This window comes from Mustelus asterias, chromosome 18 (genome assembly GCF_964213995.1).
Source record: "Mustelus asterias chromosome 18, sMusAst1.hap1.1, whole genome shotgun sequence".
Taxonomy (NCBI): Eukaryota; Metazoa; Chordata; class Chondrichthyes; order Carcharhiniformes; family Triakidae; genus Mustelus; species Mustelus asterias.
This window is the reverse complement of record NC_135818.1, coordinates 14,221,889-14,241,328: the sequence shown is the minus strand read 5'-3', so window position 1 is coordinate 14,241,328 and position 19,440 is coordinate 14,221,889. Positions and strand designations below refer to the sequence as shown.

At 41.1% G+C, this 19,440-nt stretch overlaps 1 protein-coding gene across 12 annotated transcripts in view; it reads left to right on the top strand.

Annotated features, from left to right (window-relative positions):
• Positions 1–19,440, top strand: part of sipa1l1 (signal-induced proliferation-associated 1 like 1) — a 375,648-nt gene that overhangs the window by 75,352 nt on the left and 280,856 nt on the right. For 11 of the 12 annotated variants that reach the window (XM_078233437.1, XM_078233435.1, XM_078233434.1 and 8 more), the window contains exon 2: positions 3,201–3,276. The exons of the other annotated variant lie outside the window; for it this stretch is intronic. The gene's annotated coding sequence lies outside the window, so the exon portion shown is untranslated. The remainder of the gene's footprint in view (positions 1–3,200; positions 3,277–19,440) is intronic. 12 annotated transcript variants of the gene reach the window in all.

The window sequence follows — 19,440 nt, the reverse complement described above, 5'->3', positions numbered from 1 at the left end:
CCAAAACCAACGGATCTGATCTAAGCTTTGCAGTTCTGCCATATCCAATTGTGAATGATGGTGGGCAATTAAACAGCTAACTGAAGGAGAAAGCTCCACAAATATCTGCATCCTCAATGATGTGGGAAGCCAGTACATCAGTTCAAAAGGTGAGGCCGAAGCATTTGCAACCATCTTCAGCTGGGTGGATAATCAATTTTGACCTTCTCTGGAGTATCCCAGCATCACAGATGCAAGTCTTAAGTCATTCTCAATTCATTCCATGGGACGTCAAGAAATGGTTGAAGGCACGGGATATTGCAAAGGCTATGAGCCCTGCTGAAGACTCGTGCTCCAGAACTAGCCATTGTTATGACAGATGGTTAGTGCCAAGCTGTCAGAGTCCCAACGGGAAATTTAAATCAGCTGCCAGATGATTTTTCTGTTTGTGTATGAAGTCAAGACAAGTAACTCACAGGCCAAGTGTGATGATTTTATATATTAAAATTAAAACATTTATTAGAATAAAGAGAAAAGAAACTAACACTTAAAAAAAACCCCACAAGAATAAACAATACTATTCCAACATTTTCTAAAGGATTTCAGCTTAAATAATCTTAAAACTAAGCCCTTTTTTGACGGCAATAGTCCTCACATTTTAAAATCTATATTAAATTCTAGTAACATTACCACACAATGCCTTGCTGCTCTTGCTGTCTTGCGGATGGCAGCAAACTATTGTTCACTGGTGTGGCTTGAACACACAAACTGCCTTGTTTGAGATCTGAACCACTACGACACCAATGTATTCATCAATATTTCCTTAAGTCACTTTTTCCCCTTTTGATCTCCACACTATTGTTTTCTGCAATCCTTCAGAATCTCATTTTCTGAGAATTGATCTACCCTTTGTTTTAACTTTATGTTCGCTATATTTTAAAAGTAAACCTATACTCTTGTCTCATCTATTTACAATCTTCCAATTGTATATGTTCCTTTCAAAATACAACTAACTTTAAACCACTCATTCTAGTTCTTCTGGCTCTTTGTTCATTATCCTATTTCAAACCACTTGCCTTCACATATCCTGTATTGATGTTTGAACTTTGGAATCCATCTGTCTCCAATTCAACAAAACTAGTTTAAAACAAGCTTGTTTCCTAGTATATGACAATGATATTGCTTAAAAAACGACTAATTTTCCTTGCACTGTGCACCTCGCAAAGCTGTTCCAATGTAGCTACACCACTGGCATCTAACCAACAATGTGGAAAATTGCCTAAGTATCCTGGGCAAGTCCAGCTCAGTCAATTACCACCTCATGGCCTACACTTTCAGCCAAGTGTTGGAAAGTCCGTCAACAGTGCTATCAAGTAGCAATTACTCAGCAATAGCCTGCTCGCTGGAAGTGGGGATATTGACTCATGATTTTGTTCAGCATCATTTGTGACTTCTCACACTGAAGCAGTCCATGTCCATATGCAGCAAGACCTGGACAGCATTCAGGTTTGTGCTGATAAATGGCAATTAACATTTGCACTATACACATGCCAGGCAATGACCATCTCCAAGAAGAGAGAGTCCAACCATCTCCCATAACTTCAATAGCATTATCAATGCTGAATCCCCACTATCAATATCCTGGCGGTTACTATTGGTCAGAAACTGAACTGGACCAGCTATATAAAAACTATGGCTACAAGAGTAGGTCAGAAGCTGGGAATTCTGCAGCAAGGAGCTTCCCTCCTGACTCCGCAAAGCCTGTGCACTGTCTACAAGGTACGAGATGGGAGTGTGATTGAATAATCTGAGTTCATATTCAGCAACGCTCATAAGCTCAACACGATCTAAGATTAAGCGACCTGCTTGATTGCCACCCTATCCACCATCTTAAATATTTATTTCTCCCACCACTGATGCAGAGTGGCAGCAATGTGTGCTATCTACAAGATGCATTGCAGCAACTCGTGTAAGACTCCAACAGCACCTTCCAAATCTGCAAATTCTATCACCTTGAAAGACGAGGGCAGCAGAACACCACTGCCTGCAAGTTTCCATTGCAGTCACAAACCACTCCCGACTTGGAACTATGTTCTTTCGTTGTCCCACGGTCAAAATCCTGGAACTCCTTATCTCATAACACTGTGGGTGTCCCTATAATACATTGTCTGCAGCAGTTTAAGAAGACCGTTCACCACCACCTCTAGGTCAGTTGGGGATGTTCAATGAATGTTGGTCTTGGCCAGTGGTGCCCACATCCCATGAACATATAAATATTTGTTCTCAAAAGAGAAGTGTTTAATTTTTGATCCCTACTACCTTTCAGCTTGGAAGTAAGAGTTAGTTTGCAACACCACTGTTTAGAACTTAACAGCTATAAGACAGGAGACTTGGGGTCTATTCTTTGTATAGGCAGTACCTGCTGGCATTGTTTCCAAATGTCTCCTTGCAGATCTCCTTCAAAGCATTAAGTCTTCCTTGGATTTCTAGCAACTCAGACCATCCAGGTTTACTGTCGAGCAGACTCCAGCAGAGGTGATGTGACCCTTTTTCATGTACCTATATTTAAAGCAACAGCCTGAAAATATTGGATCCTTCTAAACCTAAAGATACAATCCTAAGACATAATCTATCTCATGATTGTAACAGTTGGTGACTATTTGATTTGGGTTCCTTCATTTTTAGGAGATGTTGTAAAGAGAGGGGAATCTATTTGACAGAATTAAAATTTAATGTATTGGGATTAAGTCAGTCATATGACAGCTGATGAAAGTCTATACTTTTGATCTGGTTAATTAGCATTGATGCACCTTCTTTCACTGGTATTCCCCAAGACTTTATGACCACATAGAACACAAGCGACTTTACTTCCAGTAAGTTTCTAGATCAGGATTTTCCTCAACTGTATATGAACTGTCCGCAGTTTGCTGAGCAGCGTCTGATGGAACAGATGAAACAGTAGCTTTAGAGATGACTGGGAAGAATTTAAACCTGTGCAGCAGCAACTTCTTTCGGATAAATTTGCTATTGCAACATGGGTCATCTGTGGCTGTTAGGAGTTTGGCGAGTTTTGTTTTAAAACCAGCTGCAAGCTATTAAAATCCTGTTAAATGCAGTAATTTGAAATTGGGGATGCAGAGCCTTTCTCATATTGGTCCATTGCAGAATTATTTGTTAAACTGAAAACTTTGTTCCCTGAACATGTATTTGTACTTTCACAGCTCCAGATGTCCTGGCTGATGAAGACAAAGTCTTGGTGATGAAGTGGACAACAAAGCCCTGTGGCATTTCCCAATAGTACGTAAGGTCACTTTAAAGTATTCTCTGCTATCCAACAGTGAATGATTGGCCGCTCAATGGCTACAAGCACCAAGAGAATTAATAGAAATTTATGGAATGCAAAGTTCTAAGATGCCCTTTGTGATGAGGATTATAATGCTGTGCAGTTCTGATCAATGGTATTTGAAGGGTGCAATTGATGAATAAAGTTTGGGAATTGGATATTTAGGAATAACATAATGGTGAAGAACTTCTTTTTGAGAGTCAGGAATCATGAATGTCAGTTTTTAGGGTGTCTCGGCCGATTGGGGTGGAGAAGGATGAGTGGTCCCTGGCCCCTCTTTCCCCACTCTAGATTTGCCGCCCTCCCTGTCTTGCAAGTTAATTCCTGAGGACTCAAAACTATGTGCATGCAGTAAGATTGCTTAGATATCAGGTGATCTGGCATCAGGTCATGTGATCAAATGTCACATGGCTAGAATATCATGTGAATAAACCTCCAGGGAATCATCCTTCTCGAGCTAGCAACTTGAACACCACTCCTCCATAAACATCTACTGCTGATTAGTTTTTTCCAGTTGTGGAGATAACTTGCTAAGATGAATTTTATTTTGATACTCAAGCCCATTAATTTGTGTGACCTTCACAGCTCCAAGCGTAGAAGAATGTTCATTTTATGAAAGGGAAATATGAAGCAAACATTTGAAAATATTAGCTTTTGAAGAACTTGATGCGGGGAGCAGCCAGGCTTGCAGATTGAAGAAAAAATAATAATTATTGATCATTAACAAAGAACAAGAGTTGTGGCCTGAAAGATGGAAATGTGCAACCATTTGTCAACACAATTGCAATATTTAGTTGAGAGCTAGCAAGCACTCATTTTCTAGGAGAAGATGGTGGAGATTTTGACTGAGATTTAATTTAAATATTACAGTTCACTGATTCGTTTAATAGTTTCTGAATCTTTTTGGTTGCTGTCCTATTTAGAAGTCTATGTCAGAATGAAAATTACCATTGTGTCTGACTGCAGCTTGAAGGAAAAGGTCAGCATGAATATTCAGAAGATGAGCACTTTGTTATTCACTTCCTCCCCTTCCTGCTTTAGGAAGAAAATATATTTTTTTAGATGAAGCATTGTAGAATGTTGCATGTCAGCATGGATTTTGTTGGAGAGAATTTCAAAGGATTATTAGCTTAGTCAGCCTCCAGTTCAGCAGATGTTGTTTTCTGTTTTGACTAGTGCATTCAAGAAGAATTGACTGAATTTGTTGCGGTCATAGGATATATTAGTTGGGATGTTTGAATCTACTCTCAATGTTAATTTGATGTTCTTAATTTGCCAGTTCCATACCATTTACTATTTAGATAACCTGTCCAGGACCTTAGTTGCAGGCTGAAAAGTCTCAACCTTTCCTTGTATCTCAGATTCCAGGATCAGTATTTTGGCTCTTCACTGCACTGGCACCAGTATTTGAATATCCTTCTCAACTACCACTGAACACAACACTCACGATGTGCTGACCAGAGTACTGTCTTCCTCTGACTTGTGTCCAACAATTTTGGTTACGTACTTCGATTATCCTCTGGGCTTTATTAATTTACTGCATGATCACAGGTTAATAAGCGCATAAGAAAAGTAAGCAAAGCATTGGGATTCTAGCAGGATAGTTGAGCAGTACGCTTGTTTATATAAAACTTGTATAGAACCTTGGTTAGACTGCAGCTGGAGCACTGCTCTTTGTTCTGGGACTCCACAGAATCAAAAAGATATAGAGGTTTCAGAGAAGGCACCTCTATGACTCTATACAGAGGGTGGTGAGTGTCTGGAGCAAGCTGCCAGACGTAGCAGTAGAGGCGGGTGCAATTTTGTCTTTTTAAAAAGTGTTTAGACAGTTACATGGGTAAGATGGGAATAGGGGGATATGGGCCAAATACGGGCAATTGGGACTAGCTTGGGGGTTAAAAAATGGGGCGGCATGGACAAGTTGGGCCAAAGGGCCTGTTTCCATGCTGTAAACTCTGACTCTGACTAAGGTAGAAAAACAATTCACAAGTATAATATCAGAATAGAGAGGTTATAAACTAACAACCCCGGTCTGTTTAGTCTTTCCCTTCTTCTCTGAGGAACAGAAGGCCAAGAGGTAACAGGATCAAGGTCTTTAAAATTATGGAGGGGTTTTATAGAGTAGATGTAGAAAATATGTTTCCACTTTTGTGGGAGTTCAAAGCTAATGGCCCTATTTATAAGGTAGTTACTAATAAATCCAATAAAGAATTCAAGAGAAACCTCTTTACCCAGAGGGTGGTTAGAATGTGAAAATCACTACCACATGGAGTAGTTGAGGCCAATGGCAAAGATGCATTTAAGGGGAAGCTGGATTAGCACATGAGGGAGAATGGAACAGTGTGAGATGTTGATGGAATTAGATGAAGTGTAGTGTGAAGAGGCATGTTAAATGCTGGCATGGACCAGCTAGGTTGAACATTGCTGTACCTTCTATGTAATTAGTTGGAGATGTGAAGCATGCAGTATGCTTCTGGGCCTCCTACCACCTCAGTAGCTATTTCTACACCTTTCATGGAATATTCAACTGCATCTTGATTATTTAATTAATAAAATATGTTTGTTTTAAGCCACCAAAACATAGTGTTCTATGCTGGAGAGTGCTGCCGAAGGTGGTATTTTGTGCTGAAGTTTAAAGTGAATCTTGCTGTATCTGCGACCTATTATACTTCTCGTCAGCCAGATGTCAACTGTACAGAAAGTGACTTGTGTAATTGTCGCCAAACCAATCTACTGGGAAATTTTTAAACCTAAAATTGTATTTTGGTTGAAATGAAGTGTGTGTGCATTTTCTATAAGGACATGTTGTGGGGATGGGTGTTATTTTAAAAATATTTTTGGAGAATATTATGTTAATCTGTAAAGAAGGTGCATCTGTGTGTGTATAAATGATTTAATTAAGCTGGGAGGAGGTTAATAAGACAACTTGTTGGAGAGGGTTGGCTGATAAATAAGAGATACTAAGTGCACACGTTTGTGATAAGCTATGGTAGAGTGGAATTGTAAGTAAGTAGGTTGAGTTTTGAGATTTGTATTAGGAGATAGATGGGGACTTGGCTTTTCGGTTGTTAAATTTCAAAAGGGAGTAAAAGACTTCGACAACTTGCACAAGTAAACAGGGGAAAATTGATTAAATTTTATTTGACCTGAAAGGAAAGACAGTAGGGTTCAGAGGTGCTGAGGACAATGGAATCAAAAGATGAAAGTGAAGACGGATATTTGAGAAAAGATGTTGAACTAAGTGGTGTTGGATACTGAGGGAAGACCTCCTTGGAACAGCTCTGAGCTGGGAGAAGGTGCAAAGTTTGAATAAGCCAGCCAGTTGAACCAGAGAAGTCTTTGTGTGGAAAGCAGTCTTGCTTCTGAATATTCTTGGATTTCAACAGAGTGGAAAAAAGTGATATACTCAGTGACAGCAGTTTTGCCATGGGTAACTTTAGTGGATTTTTATAGTTAAAATCTATAGGGGAGTGTTGTTGGGAGGTATTTACCTAGGTTTTCCAACCAGAACTGTTTTTGGAAATCTATGCTACTAGGATCAGTAGGGTACTTCTCATTTTAGAACACACAAAAATTATGATCAGTTAAACTTCCCTCTGGGATTTGGCTTGCTCAGCAAATAACATTTGCTGTGGTTATAACAATGTATGCATTGAGATTTTACTTATTGGCAAGAGTAAAGTCCTGGAGATATCCAAGTATGTCGCAGAGGTAGCTCTGGAATTTAAAGACTTCATACAGTGTAGTTTGTTAGCAAAGAACCCCAGCAAATTTCTTGCTGCTTTCCCACTCAATCATCCTGCACATTTGGATATTGGCTTGCAGTATGATCTGGAATGCAAGGAGAAAGTTCTAGCTTGCAATGAGGGGTCTAGTTTCCTTTAATTGGTCAAGTTGGCCGCTAAAATTGCCCTGGAGGTTTGCTGAACTTGTGACAGGTAATTAAGTCTGCCACAGAGGGTTGATTCTAACTGTATTCATGACTTCACTTGCTGGCTGCTTTATCTGCAGGTTTCATGCTGCTGGTAGTGTCAAAAATAGGAACTCGTGGACACATTATGACCAGAAATGAGGAGGACCTTTTATTGTGGAGGGTCTTTTCTATTGCCTTTGGTTGCTTTAGGGCCTGTACTAATGTAACACCGCTGTTTAAGAAGGAAGGGAGGCAGCAGATGGGCAATTATAGGCCGGTTAGCCGGACTTCGGTCATTGACAAGATTTTAGAGTCCATTATTAAAGATGAGATCGCGGAGTACTTGGAACTGCATGATAAAATAGAACTGAGTCAGCACGGCTTTGCCAAGGGGAGGTCATGTCTGACAAATCTGTTAGAATTCTTTGAGGAGGTAACAAGGAAGTTAGATAAAGGAGAACCAGTGGACGTGATTTATTTAAATTTCCAGAAGGCCTTTGATGAGGTGCCACATAGGAGACTGTTTAATAAGTTAAGAGCCCATGGTGTTAAGGGTAAGATCCTGGCATGGATAGAGGGTTGGCTGACTGGCAGAGGCAGAGAGTGGGGATAAAGAGATCTTTCAGGATGGCAGCCGGTGACTAGTGGTGTGCCTCAGGAGTCAGTGCCGGGACCACAACTTTTCACAATATACATTAACGATTTGGAAGAAGGAACTGAAGGCACTGTTGTTCAGTTTGCAGATGATGCAAAGATATGTAGAGGGACAGGTAGTATTGAGGAAGCGGGGGGGGGGCGGCTGCAGAAGGACTTGGACAGGCTAGGAGAGTGGGCAAAGAAGTGGCGGATGGAATACAGTGTGGAAAAGTGAGAGGTTATGCACTTTGGAAGAAGGAATGGAGGCATAGAATATTTTCTAAATGGGGAAATGCTTAGGAAATCAGAAGCACAAAGGGACTTGAGAGTCCTTGTTCAAGATTCTCAAGGTTAACATGCAGATTTAGTCGGCAGTTAGGAAGGCAAATGCAATGCTAGAATACAAGAGCAAGGATGTACTTCTGAGGCTGTATAAGGCGCTGGTCAGACTCCATTTAGAATATTGTGAGAAGTTTTGGGCACCGTATCTAAGGAAGGATGTGCTGGCCTTGGAAAGGGTCCAGAGGAGGTTCACAAGAATGATCCCTGGAATGAAGAGCTTGTTGTATGAGGAATGGTTGAGGACTCTGGGTCTGTACTCATTGGAGTTTAGAAGGAATATGGTGGGGGGGTTGGGAAGAAGAGTCTTATTGAAACTTGCAGGATACTGCGAGGCCTAGATAGAATGGATGTGGAGAGGATGTTTCCACTAGTAGGCAAAACTAGAACCAGAGGGCACAACGTCAGACTAAAGGGACGATCCTTTAAAACCGAGATGAGGAGGAATTTCTTCAGCCAGAGTGGTGAATCTGTGGAACTCTGCCGCAGAAGGCTGTGGAGACCAGGTCAATTAGTGTCTTTGAAACAGAGATAGATAGGTTCTTGATTAATAAGGGGATCAGGGGTAATGGGGATGAGAAAAATATAAGCCATGATTGAATGGCGGAGCAGACTCGATGGGCCGTGTGGCCTAATTGGTCTTATGGTCTTGTAGTATGTGTGTTGCTCCAGCAACAGCAATACATTTTGGTAGTGATGTCATTGTGCATGCACAAGGACATACCCAGTGGCATCAGGACGCAGTCTTCATTTTGTGTATGCAAGCAGGTCAAAACCTGTGTGCATTAACAAGGAACAATAAGTCCCACAGTACAGCTGATTTACAAGAAAATTGGCAGCCTGGGAAAAAGACATAGTTGTATTACAGGCACATCTGTAATACAAAAATTGAGCTTTTCTGATTGGTTCATTACCAGTCAATGACAAGACCATCCTGTTTCTATCTACCATCCCTTTACAGGGTACTGGTTAACTGTTTAAAGGAGACCTGTTTACATTGGTGGATGAAGCCTACAGTTGGCATTGGCAGAATACATATTTGGTGTATGTGCTTAATGCAGAATCATGGTGGTTCCTTTTAACTAAAGGAAGATGCGTGGAACTTCTTTCTCCCTTTCTTTTCTAACAACCTATTGCTTGGCAATTATGTTGTTAACTGGTGCGATCCATTGTGTGGGAGGCATAAAAGAACGCAGGCAACAAAAATATTCTGAGCTCGTTTTCAGCTGAGCCTGTATACTGGGATCCCTGCACTCCCGGTTTCATCTTGTTTCACAACATTTTAAGATCCATATCTTTTACAATTAGAATTAGGAATTTATGTAAAATGTATTTTTTTTATAGTGCGTGTCGGTGTGTTTTTTTACGAAGCTGCAACTGAAATCTAGCACTTCAATGGCAGGAAAGGTTTGAAAGATGGCAGGAATAAACTGTGGTGCCAGTACCAAGGCTGACGGAACTTGGGATGTTAAGTAATGATATGGAATATCAGACCAGAACGAGGCGAAAAGGAGGAGGGAGATAAAGGGGAAGATCAGCAGACTTTGAATGTTTTGATTGAGGAGTGAGTGATTATTACTCTCATTGTGTTTACTGTACAATATTGCAGTGTAAACCATAATTCTAGCTTAAATACAAAAGGTATTATAATTGTGCTGCTATGACTCAAACGAAGGGTGGTTTGGCTCCTGATTCTTGGGATGTACTTTGGAATTTATTTTACAAGTTAATATCTCAGTAGTAGGAAGGGCTGACGAATTAGTAACAAATTATTTTTGCTGTGTGCTCCATTTTAAAAAAAAAAATTCACTGTAGCTCTCAATGTTCTTGGATAGGATCTCATCAGTATGAAGCAACTGTTCTAAAGTTCATTCTTGTAAAGAATGGAAACAGTTGTACAAAAGCAATAGTTACTAACTCTGACCAGCTGTCTATATTGTTTTGAAATACAGTGAAGCTGTATTAAATAGGACACTGTAGACTTGTGCTGCCAATTTTAAACAAATTAACCAGGATCACTCGACTGTACTTTAAGAAGTTAACGGCTCTTTTTCTTCTCATTCTCATTGATTGTGAGTAACCCCACTGAACTACACAGATTTGGAAACACAAGTTTTTGATTTGATTTATTATTGTCACATGTATTGGTATACAGTGAAAAGTATTGTTTCTTGCATGCTATAAAGACGAAGCATACCGTTCATAGAGAAGGAAAGAAGAGAGTGCAGAATGTAGTGCTACAGTCATAGCTAGGGTGTAGAGAAAGATCAACTTAGTGCGATGTAAGTCCATTCAAAAGCCTGTGGCAGCAGGGAAGAAGCTGTTCTTGAGTTGGTTGGTACGTGACCTCAGACTTTTGTATCTTTTTCCCGACGTAAGAAGGTGGAAGAGAGAATGTCCAGGGTGCATGGGGTCCTGAATTATGGTGTGATACAGCCAGAAAGACCCAGGTATTGCACCTTTTTCAGATAGACCAAAGCTTGGAGTACAACTTTTCCTTGATGCACTCCCCGTGGCAATGCCTCGATCAATCAGAGTCCACATGCCAACCAGTCAGCACTCTTTTCTCATGCAATGTAAATTGTTATTCCCTTTGAAATTTGGTATTCTTCTGTCCTGATGAGTGCAGGGTGAAAAGTTTGATCAGCACCCCTCTTTTTTTTTTCAGCCACACAAATTCTGTACTACCAAATGATACTTGGAAAATAGTTTCGTGTAGCAGAATTGTAAACCTGTGATGTTGCTGAGGATTGTCAAGCAAGGAATTCTCATCCTTCACACTCCAAAAACTGGGAAGCATTGCTTCATCCTGTGATAGCTGATCCTGGATGCAATTGCGGAACAAGACTGCAATTGTCTTTGGCACTGTTCATTTATGGGGAAGAAAAATTCAGTCAGAATTCTGGTCCCAATGTTGTTTACTGACTTCTGACCCATTCTGTAAACTTCCAGTTGGAACATGATTGGATTGACTTGCTATCCCCATTTCTCACCAGTTTAATAACTTGCTAGTACACTCTGACTTAGTTCACTATCAGCTTGCTTTCATGTAGCACTTTGGACATTGTTCAGTGCCTTGAGACATTTTTCAAAGGGGTAACCAAACAAAAAAATTACAAAGGAGCTAGTGGGGGGGGGGGGGGGGGGGGGGGGAGAATGTCTAAAAACATGCTATGAGGTGCATTTTGAGGACGATATTCCATGTCACTATAGAAAGGGAGGTTGCAAAACGGAAAGATTTAAGAGGGATTGCAGGATATGAATTCGCATTAGCTAAAGGCCCTACCACCAGTGATGGAAAGATGGATAAATAAAAACAGTTGGGGAGAGCAACAGCATTTGGGTGGCTTGGAATGGTGATGTAAAGTTGGATGATGTTTCATAGATGTGGAAAAGAAAGCTATCGAGATTCACATATAAGATTTATTTTGGTGGAAGGCTCTTAATGGGTATTTGTACCCGTTGCAGTAACATGATGCCATTAAGCATCTTCACTGTTTTGAAAATAATTGGCTTTAATGTAGTGCTTCTTGTGTGCTGAACCCAAATGATAATCTCAAATTACTCCCACCTCAGTTGACATCTGTAATCACTAGTACTTCATTATAGTGTTCTGGAACTCAACTGCTCGCTCCAAATATAAATGCAAACTGGATGTACAGACTGTATAGGTATCAGAATTTAAAATTTCTCAGTTTAAGTGGACATAGAAAAATATTTCTGTTTATCAACATTCTAAAGATCACAAAGTATTAGCTCCCTCAGAAGGGGATTGTAGAAGCGGGTTACCGATCTGGCAGGCCTGCCAAGAAGTGCTGAAAATGGATGACTATTTTTTAAAATTGTGAATCGAGGAAACGTTTTCTCATTTTTGTTTGATCCCATTATCTGCCTCATCAAAGATTTTAGCTTTAGATAAACAGCAGAAGAGGAGGAGGCCATTTGGTCCATTCTGTATATACTCATGAGATGGTGTGTTTGTGTTTATAAATGAATCATGAATTGTATTTGGTTCCTGCACCTTATTTACTGTTTGAAAATGTGGTTAACCTTAAGTGAATTAAATCAAATTTCAATATTGCCATCAGTTTTCTGTTCCAGAAACTTGGTTGGCATCCTTTTCTGAAAGACGTGACTGGAATGCAGCTTCAGACCTTGAGGTCAGACAGGATGATCAATTCTACTTTTGGTGGCGGAACAAACTGGTTCTGGATAGGCAGAGTCAGCCGAATGTTCCATGTGAGGTTGTCCCTTGTGGTGCAGTGTGATCGCTGCTGATGTCATGTTTGCAAGGCTGGCATTGGCTTTGGTGCTTCTGAAAATACATGTCATGGTGAACTGTCCTTAGCTGGTGTTGACATTTACATCGATCATCAACTAAATTTTCCCACTTGCCATGATTGATTTGAGGACTTTCATGCCCCTTTCAACACTATCCTTGAATTGAAGCTTTGGACACTTTGCTGGTCTCAGGCTACCTCTTCATATCCTTGGGGATTAGGCCTTCTTCCATCCTATACTCATACCCAAGCTAGCAAATCCTTTTTTGCTTGATTATAACTAGCAAGTTTGGTATGTTTGCTCTGAAATTAACTGATTCATTAGTGACTTTGCCTTTTTGTATGTGATGCTAAGAATGTGCCATAGACACCGGAGATGGAAGATATTGAGCCTGTGTTCTTGGTAGGTGTAAGTTGCCCAGGCTTTGCTGCCACACAGCAATGTGCTGCGGTTACAGGTTTTGTAGATGAGTATCTTGGTCCTGCGGGTCAGTTTGTTGTTTTTCCATGCCTGTTTTATTAGTCAACCAAAGTTGTTGCCTGCCTTTCCAAGTGCTAAACTCTTGGGTTAGAGAAGGGTTGCTTGTCATCTTAGATCCAAGGTAGCAGAATTTTCTGATTGCTTCCAGTGGTGTATTGTTGAGTCTGACAGAGGCGGAGACACAACAACATGTCCTGTAACAACAGTGGTGATACAAATCATGGGACTGAGGATCCATGAGCATTTGGAGTTGACCTTCTGTCTGGGTAACCAGTGCAGTGTCATTAGCACACAAGTTCTCTGACCACTTTTTGTCTTGACAGGTTGTGGAGTTTACTGTCTGGTTGTGTGTGGAAGCCCACACCTGCCATGTTGGCAGAGAAAGCAGAGGTCATTCGGAGAGAGGAAATATAGAGTAGGGGCTCAGATGTAAACCCCTTTGATCCCATTCTGGATCTCAAAACTTTCAGAGGTACAGCTGTCGAACTGAATGATGCCATGCATGTTATCTTGGAATGACTTTGAGACTGTGAAGCTTGGGAGGACAGTTGATTTTTCTCTGGTGGAAACCTGTCCTGCACACACTGTCAAATGCTTTTGTGAGGTCCACAAAAGCCAAGATTGTTGGTTTCTGTCTCTCTTTCTTTCGTAGGGAGAAGATAATGTCTACCATGGATTTGATATGAAGCCATTTTGTGCTTCCAGGTATATTCTACTATAGTCAATATCTATAGTCAATGGAGCTTTATTAGAAAAGCAAAGGCATTCCCAGTAATGTTGAGGAGCAAGATGCCCCAGTCGTTGTTGCAATCCTCTTGATCGTCTTTGTTATTGTGTAAGGTGATTTATAGTTGAGTCATACATCCTGTTGGGTGATCATTCATCCAGGAGAGGAAGTGGCGTTTGTGGTGGTAGGGCAGCACATGGGGCTTTCCATACCCTAGTAGCTCAATTGGTATTCCATCATTTTAATGTGCTGTTAGGGAACCAGTGACTTCCTTGAGTATTAGTAATGAGGGTTCTGCACCAAGCTTGCACTTGACAGGTAGCTGCAGTTGGCTGCGTGTGACATGAAGGAAGCCCTAGCAAAACAGGAGTCAAATGGGAATTAGGGGGAAAACTCTCCACTGGTTGGAGTCATATTACCCAGGTCTTCCTGCATTTGGACATGGACAGCTTCAGTATCTGAGAAGTCACAAGTGGTGCTGAACATTGTGCAATCATCAGCAAACATCTCCATTTCTAACCTTACGATGGAAAGAAGGTCATTGAAGCAGCTGGAGATGGTTGGGCCCAGGACATTACGCCGAGGAACTCCTACAGTGATGTCCTGGAGCTGAGATGATTGGCCTTCAACCAACATCCTTTGTGCCAGGTATGACTCCAACCAGTGGAGAGTTTTCCCCCTAATTTAGTTTTAAATAAATAAAACTAAATTAGGGGGAAAACTCTCCTGGTTGGAGTCATACCTGGCACAAAGGATGGTAGTTGAAGGCCAATCATCTCGGCTCCAGTACATCACTGCAGGAGTTCCTCGGTGTAATGTCCTAGACACAATCATCTTCAGCTGCTTCATCAATGAGCTTCCTTCCATAGTAAGGTTAGAAATGGGGATGTTTGTTGATGATTGCACACAAATATCAGCACCATTTGTGACTTCTCAAATACTGAAGCTGTCCATGTCCAAATGCAGGAAGACCTGGATAATATCCAGGCTTGGGCTGACAAGTGGGGAGCAATGTTCATGCCACCTGTGTCACACTATGACCATTTCCAACAAGAGAAAATCTAATCATTGTCCCTAGACATTCAATGACATTATCATCACAGAATCCCCCACTATCAGCATATGGGGGATTATCATTGACCAGAAATTCAACTGGATTTTCTATTTAAATACTGTGGCTACAAGAGCAAGTCAGAGCCTTGGAACCTTGTGATGAGCAACTCCCCAAAGCCTGTCTGCCACGAACAAGGCATAATTCAGGAGTGTGATGTTATACTTTCCAACAACACTCAAATCTTGACACCATCCAGACAACGCAGCTCACTTGATTGCTACCCCACCCATTCCCTCCACCACCAATGCACAGTAGCAGCAGTGTATATCATCAACAAAATGTACTGCAGGAACTCGTCAAAGCTGGTTGGTTAGTACCTTCCAAATCCACAACCAACATCATCCAAAAGGACTAGAGCAGCAGATACGTGGGAACATCACTAAAATCCACTTACCATCCTGACTTGGAAATATTTTGCCATTCCTGCACTAATTCGGGTCAAACTCCTTGAACTCTTTCCCCAATGGCACTGTGGGTATACCAACATCACGTGGACTGTAGCAATTCAAGGAGGCAGTTCACCACCACCTACTTGAGGGCAATTCAGGATGGACAATAAATGATGGTCTGGCCAGCGATCCCCATATTCCATGACTGAATTTAACAAAAAAGCAAAATGACTGCAAGATTATAGCTGGGAAAATACAGTTATATTATACAAGCTTTTATACACTATTGGTGTACTTGAGCTGTAATGGAAAACACATCTCTTGATGTGTTTTCATTTCTATCTCTTGGCTTTATTCCTGTTTTCATTGAAGATGTTGCTTTCTTGCTGAGTTTTCATGGGCTTTGGTCTTTCAGACCTCATCCAATTAAGGATTGAATCTGTGTAATGTCTTGTCTCTACAGCTCAGCTACTCACTGAGAGTAACTCCTCGAGTCCTTCTCTTGACCTTTTTTAAGTGACTCACAAGCTAATGACCTGCTGCACACCATCTGGCAATAAATTGTGCATCATTGTGCCTTATAATATTCAAAATACCTAAGTGGAACCAGTATAATTTCAGTGGGTATTTCATTTTTCAATGAGCTACGTTAGAATGTTGCATTTTGTACCATTGCTTGTGAGCCTCAGAATAATTTCTTATTGATATCAGAATTGCATGTATAGTGCAGCAATTGTTACTTTTAATTGGTAGATGAATGCTTGTGAATTTTTTGATTAATTATCATCACACGTATTGATATTCAGTGAAAAGAATTGTTTCTTGCGTGCTGTATAGACAAAGCAAGTTCATAGAGTACATGGGGGAGAAGAAAAGGAGTGTGCAGAATATAGTGTTAGTCATAGCTAGGGTGTAGAGACCCTGAACTTCATGTAATGTGCTCCCCATCTCACCTGAAGGTACTGACTTGTCGATGCATATTTTTATACACATTGACTGCCTTTCGGTTTCTCAATTTTTAATGGGATAATATTCCAATTCCCATCCTGCACCTCGTGGTGCACTAAGGCCGATTTTTGTCTGTTTCCATAGCTAGTAATTCCCAGAATTGCCAGGGGCTTATAGCTTGAAGGGCACCACTCCATGTAAAACATGGCTGACCAGGAGTCTCTCCCACTTTTGCTGCCAATCATTGGCATGTTTGGAAGGATTTACAGGTGGACACACTGAATCTGCCTGACCGTGTTATGAACACACCTTCCTGGCCATCAAGTCTTCGGGCGGGACTTCAACCTGGCGCTTCTGGCTCAGAGGCAGGGACGCTACCCACTGTGCCACAAAACCTCACTGAATAGTATGAACATAATTTAATAATAATTGAATAATATGAATAAACACACACAACCACAGGAAGGGCTACTTGCAACTTGAACACAATCCAACATTATTTCTTTGGTGTCACAATGTTTCTTACAAGCTATTAGAGTCATGGCGATTTACAGCATGGAAACAGGCCCCTCGGCCCAACTTGTCCATGCCGCCCTTTTTTTTAAAAAAACCCCTAAGGTAGTCCCAATTGTCCGTATTTGGCCCATATCCCTCTATACCCATCTTACCCATGTAACTGTCTAAATACTTTTTAAAAAACAAAATTGTACCCGTCTCTACTACAACCTCTGGCCGCTTGTTCCAGACACTCACCACCCTCTCTGAAAAAATTGCCCCTCTGGACACTCTTTTGTATCTCTCCCCTCTCGCCTTAAACCTATGCCCTCTAGTTTTAGACTCCCCCAACTTTGGGAAAAGATATTGACTCGCTGATCTATGTTTCTCATTATTTTATAGACCTCTATAAGATCATCCCTCAGCCTTCTACACACCAGAGAAAAAAGTCCCAGTCTATCCAGCCTCTCCTTATAACTTAATCCATCAAGTCCCGGTAGCATCCTAGTAAATCTTTTCTGCACTCTTTCTAGTTTAATAATATCCTTTCTATAATAGGGTGACCAGAACTGTACACAGTATTCCAAGTGTGGCCTTACCAATGTCTTGTACAACTTCAACAAGATGTCTCAACTCCTGTATTCAATGTTCTGACCAATGAAACCAAGCATGCTAAATGCCGCCTTCACCACTCTGTCCACCTGTGACTCCACTTTCAAGGAGCTATGAACCTGTACCCCTAGATCTCTCTGCTCTGTAACTCTCCCCAACGCCCTACCATTAACTGAGTAAGTCCTGCCCTGGTTCAATCTACCAACATGCATTACCTCGCATTTATCTAAATTAAACTCCATCTGCCATTCGTCAGCCCACTGGCCCAATTGATCAAGATCTCGTTGCAATCCGAGATAACCTTTTTCACTGTCCACTATGGTCACCAATATTGGTGTCATCTGCAAACTTACTAACCTGCCTCCTATATTCTCATCCAAATCATTAATATAAATGACAAATAACAGTGGACCCAGCACTGATTCCTGAGGCACAACGCTGGTCACAGGCCTCCAATTTGAAAAACAACTCTCTACAACTACCCTCTGGCTTCTGTCAGAGATCTGGGAGAGATCTGGCACCTAACAGCGGTTCACCAGACTTCTCTCCGAATACAACGAAGTGTGGATATTTATACATTATGGTTCCCAGTACCAGTCACGACGCAAACACTGGTAGGGTCACGAATCAGTGCATCTGGTAGCCTCTGGTCACGAATTAGTTTTTGGTTTCACAGCCCTTCCGGCGGCGTCGGCAGCTTTTCATTGAAGTAGCTTGTGCGGTCGGCTGTCCCAGCAGGAGTCCTCCTGTCAAACAGCCGTTATCACACTCTACCCTCTGCAGATGTTTAACTTGTGTTTAGCGAGTACAAACAGGTAAGGTTTGCAATGTCTGCAAAATAACATTCACATTTAACAATCTGTCTTTATGGAAATGAAAGACATGAACAAGTAAGGAAAACATGAATAAATAATTTATATTGATGCCAGGAGCAGTATAAGCCTGGGGAGATCAGCCATGAGGAAGGGTTATGTTTGTGATATATTCTAGGTACAAAATTCATTAACCCTTTCCCTTCAGTCACAACCTACCATGTCAAAGGCCTTGCTAAAATCCATGTAGACAACATTAACTGCACTGTCCTCATCTACCTTCTTGGTTACCCCTTCAAAAAACTCAATCAAATTTGTGAGACATGATTTTCCACTCACAAAGCCATGCAGACTGTTCCTAATCAGTCCTTGTATCTCTAAATGCCTGTAGATCCTGTCTCTCAAAATACCTTCCAACAACTTACCCACCGCAGATGCGACGCTCACTGTCCCGTAGTTCCCAGGCTTTTCCCTGCAGTCCTTCTTAAACAAAGGCATAACATTTGCCACCCTCCAATCTTCAGGCACCTCACCTGTGACTATCAATGATTCAAATATTTCTGCTAGGGGACCTGCAATTTCCTCCCTAGCCTCCCACAATGTCCTGGGATATACTTCATCAGGTCCCAGGGATTTACTACCTTGATACGCTTTAAGACTTCCAGCACCTCCTTTTCTGTAATATGTACACTCCTCAAGACATCACTATTTATTTCCCAATTCTTTGTATTGTTCCTATCTACATCACTTGTAACCACCAATATTTCACCTTAATGTTACTAAGCTCAAAATGCCGAAATTAGAAAAGACAAAACCAATAATTGAACTGCTGCAATTTTTGTTTTCCAAAATGAAAGTGGATCGTATGAAGATTTTGCACCCCAGTATTAACATTTTATTGTAGTCTTATTGGCAGTTTCCTTATTTGTCTACACACACAAATAATTGTTGCAGGCATGCAAATTGAAGATTACAGTGCTTTGTTTTTATTCAGCTGTGCATAAGAATGAAATAGATAAGTATCAATAATAGTTTCACGCTTAATTTCTTCAAAGAATTTTCCTCCCACCCTGTTGGTATAAACTAGTAAAGGGCAAGATGAAGGTTTCAAGATTTAGATTTCTGAAACTGAATTTTAGAAATGATGCAAAAGCAGGAACGGAGTTGGTGGGCTTACAATTTCATGCTGTTGCTCTGCATGTTGGTTTGTCAGCATATTCCTCCCTCGAGCCCATTTTATAAGAGACTCATTTGCAGGGAATGGGGTGGGTGTGACTGTAAAGGCTATCGACTAGCAAGCGCCGGGTAACCAGTAATGCCAATTACAGGACTTTTAATGTCACGTTAGTGACGCAGACTGGAATTCCCAAGT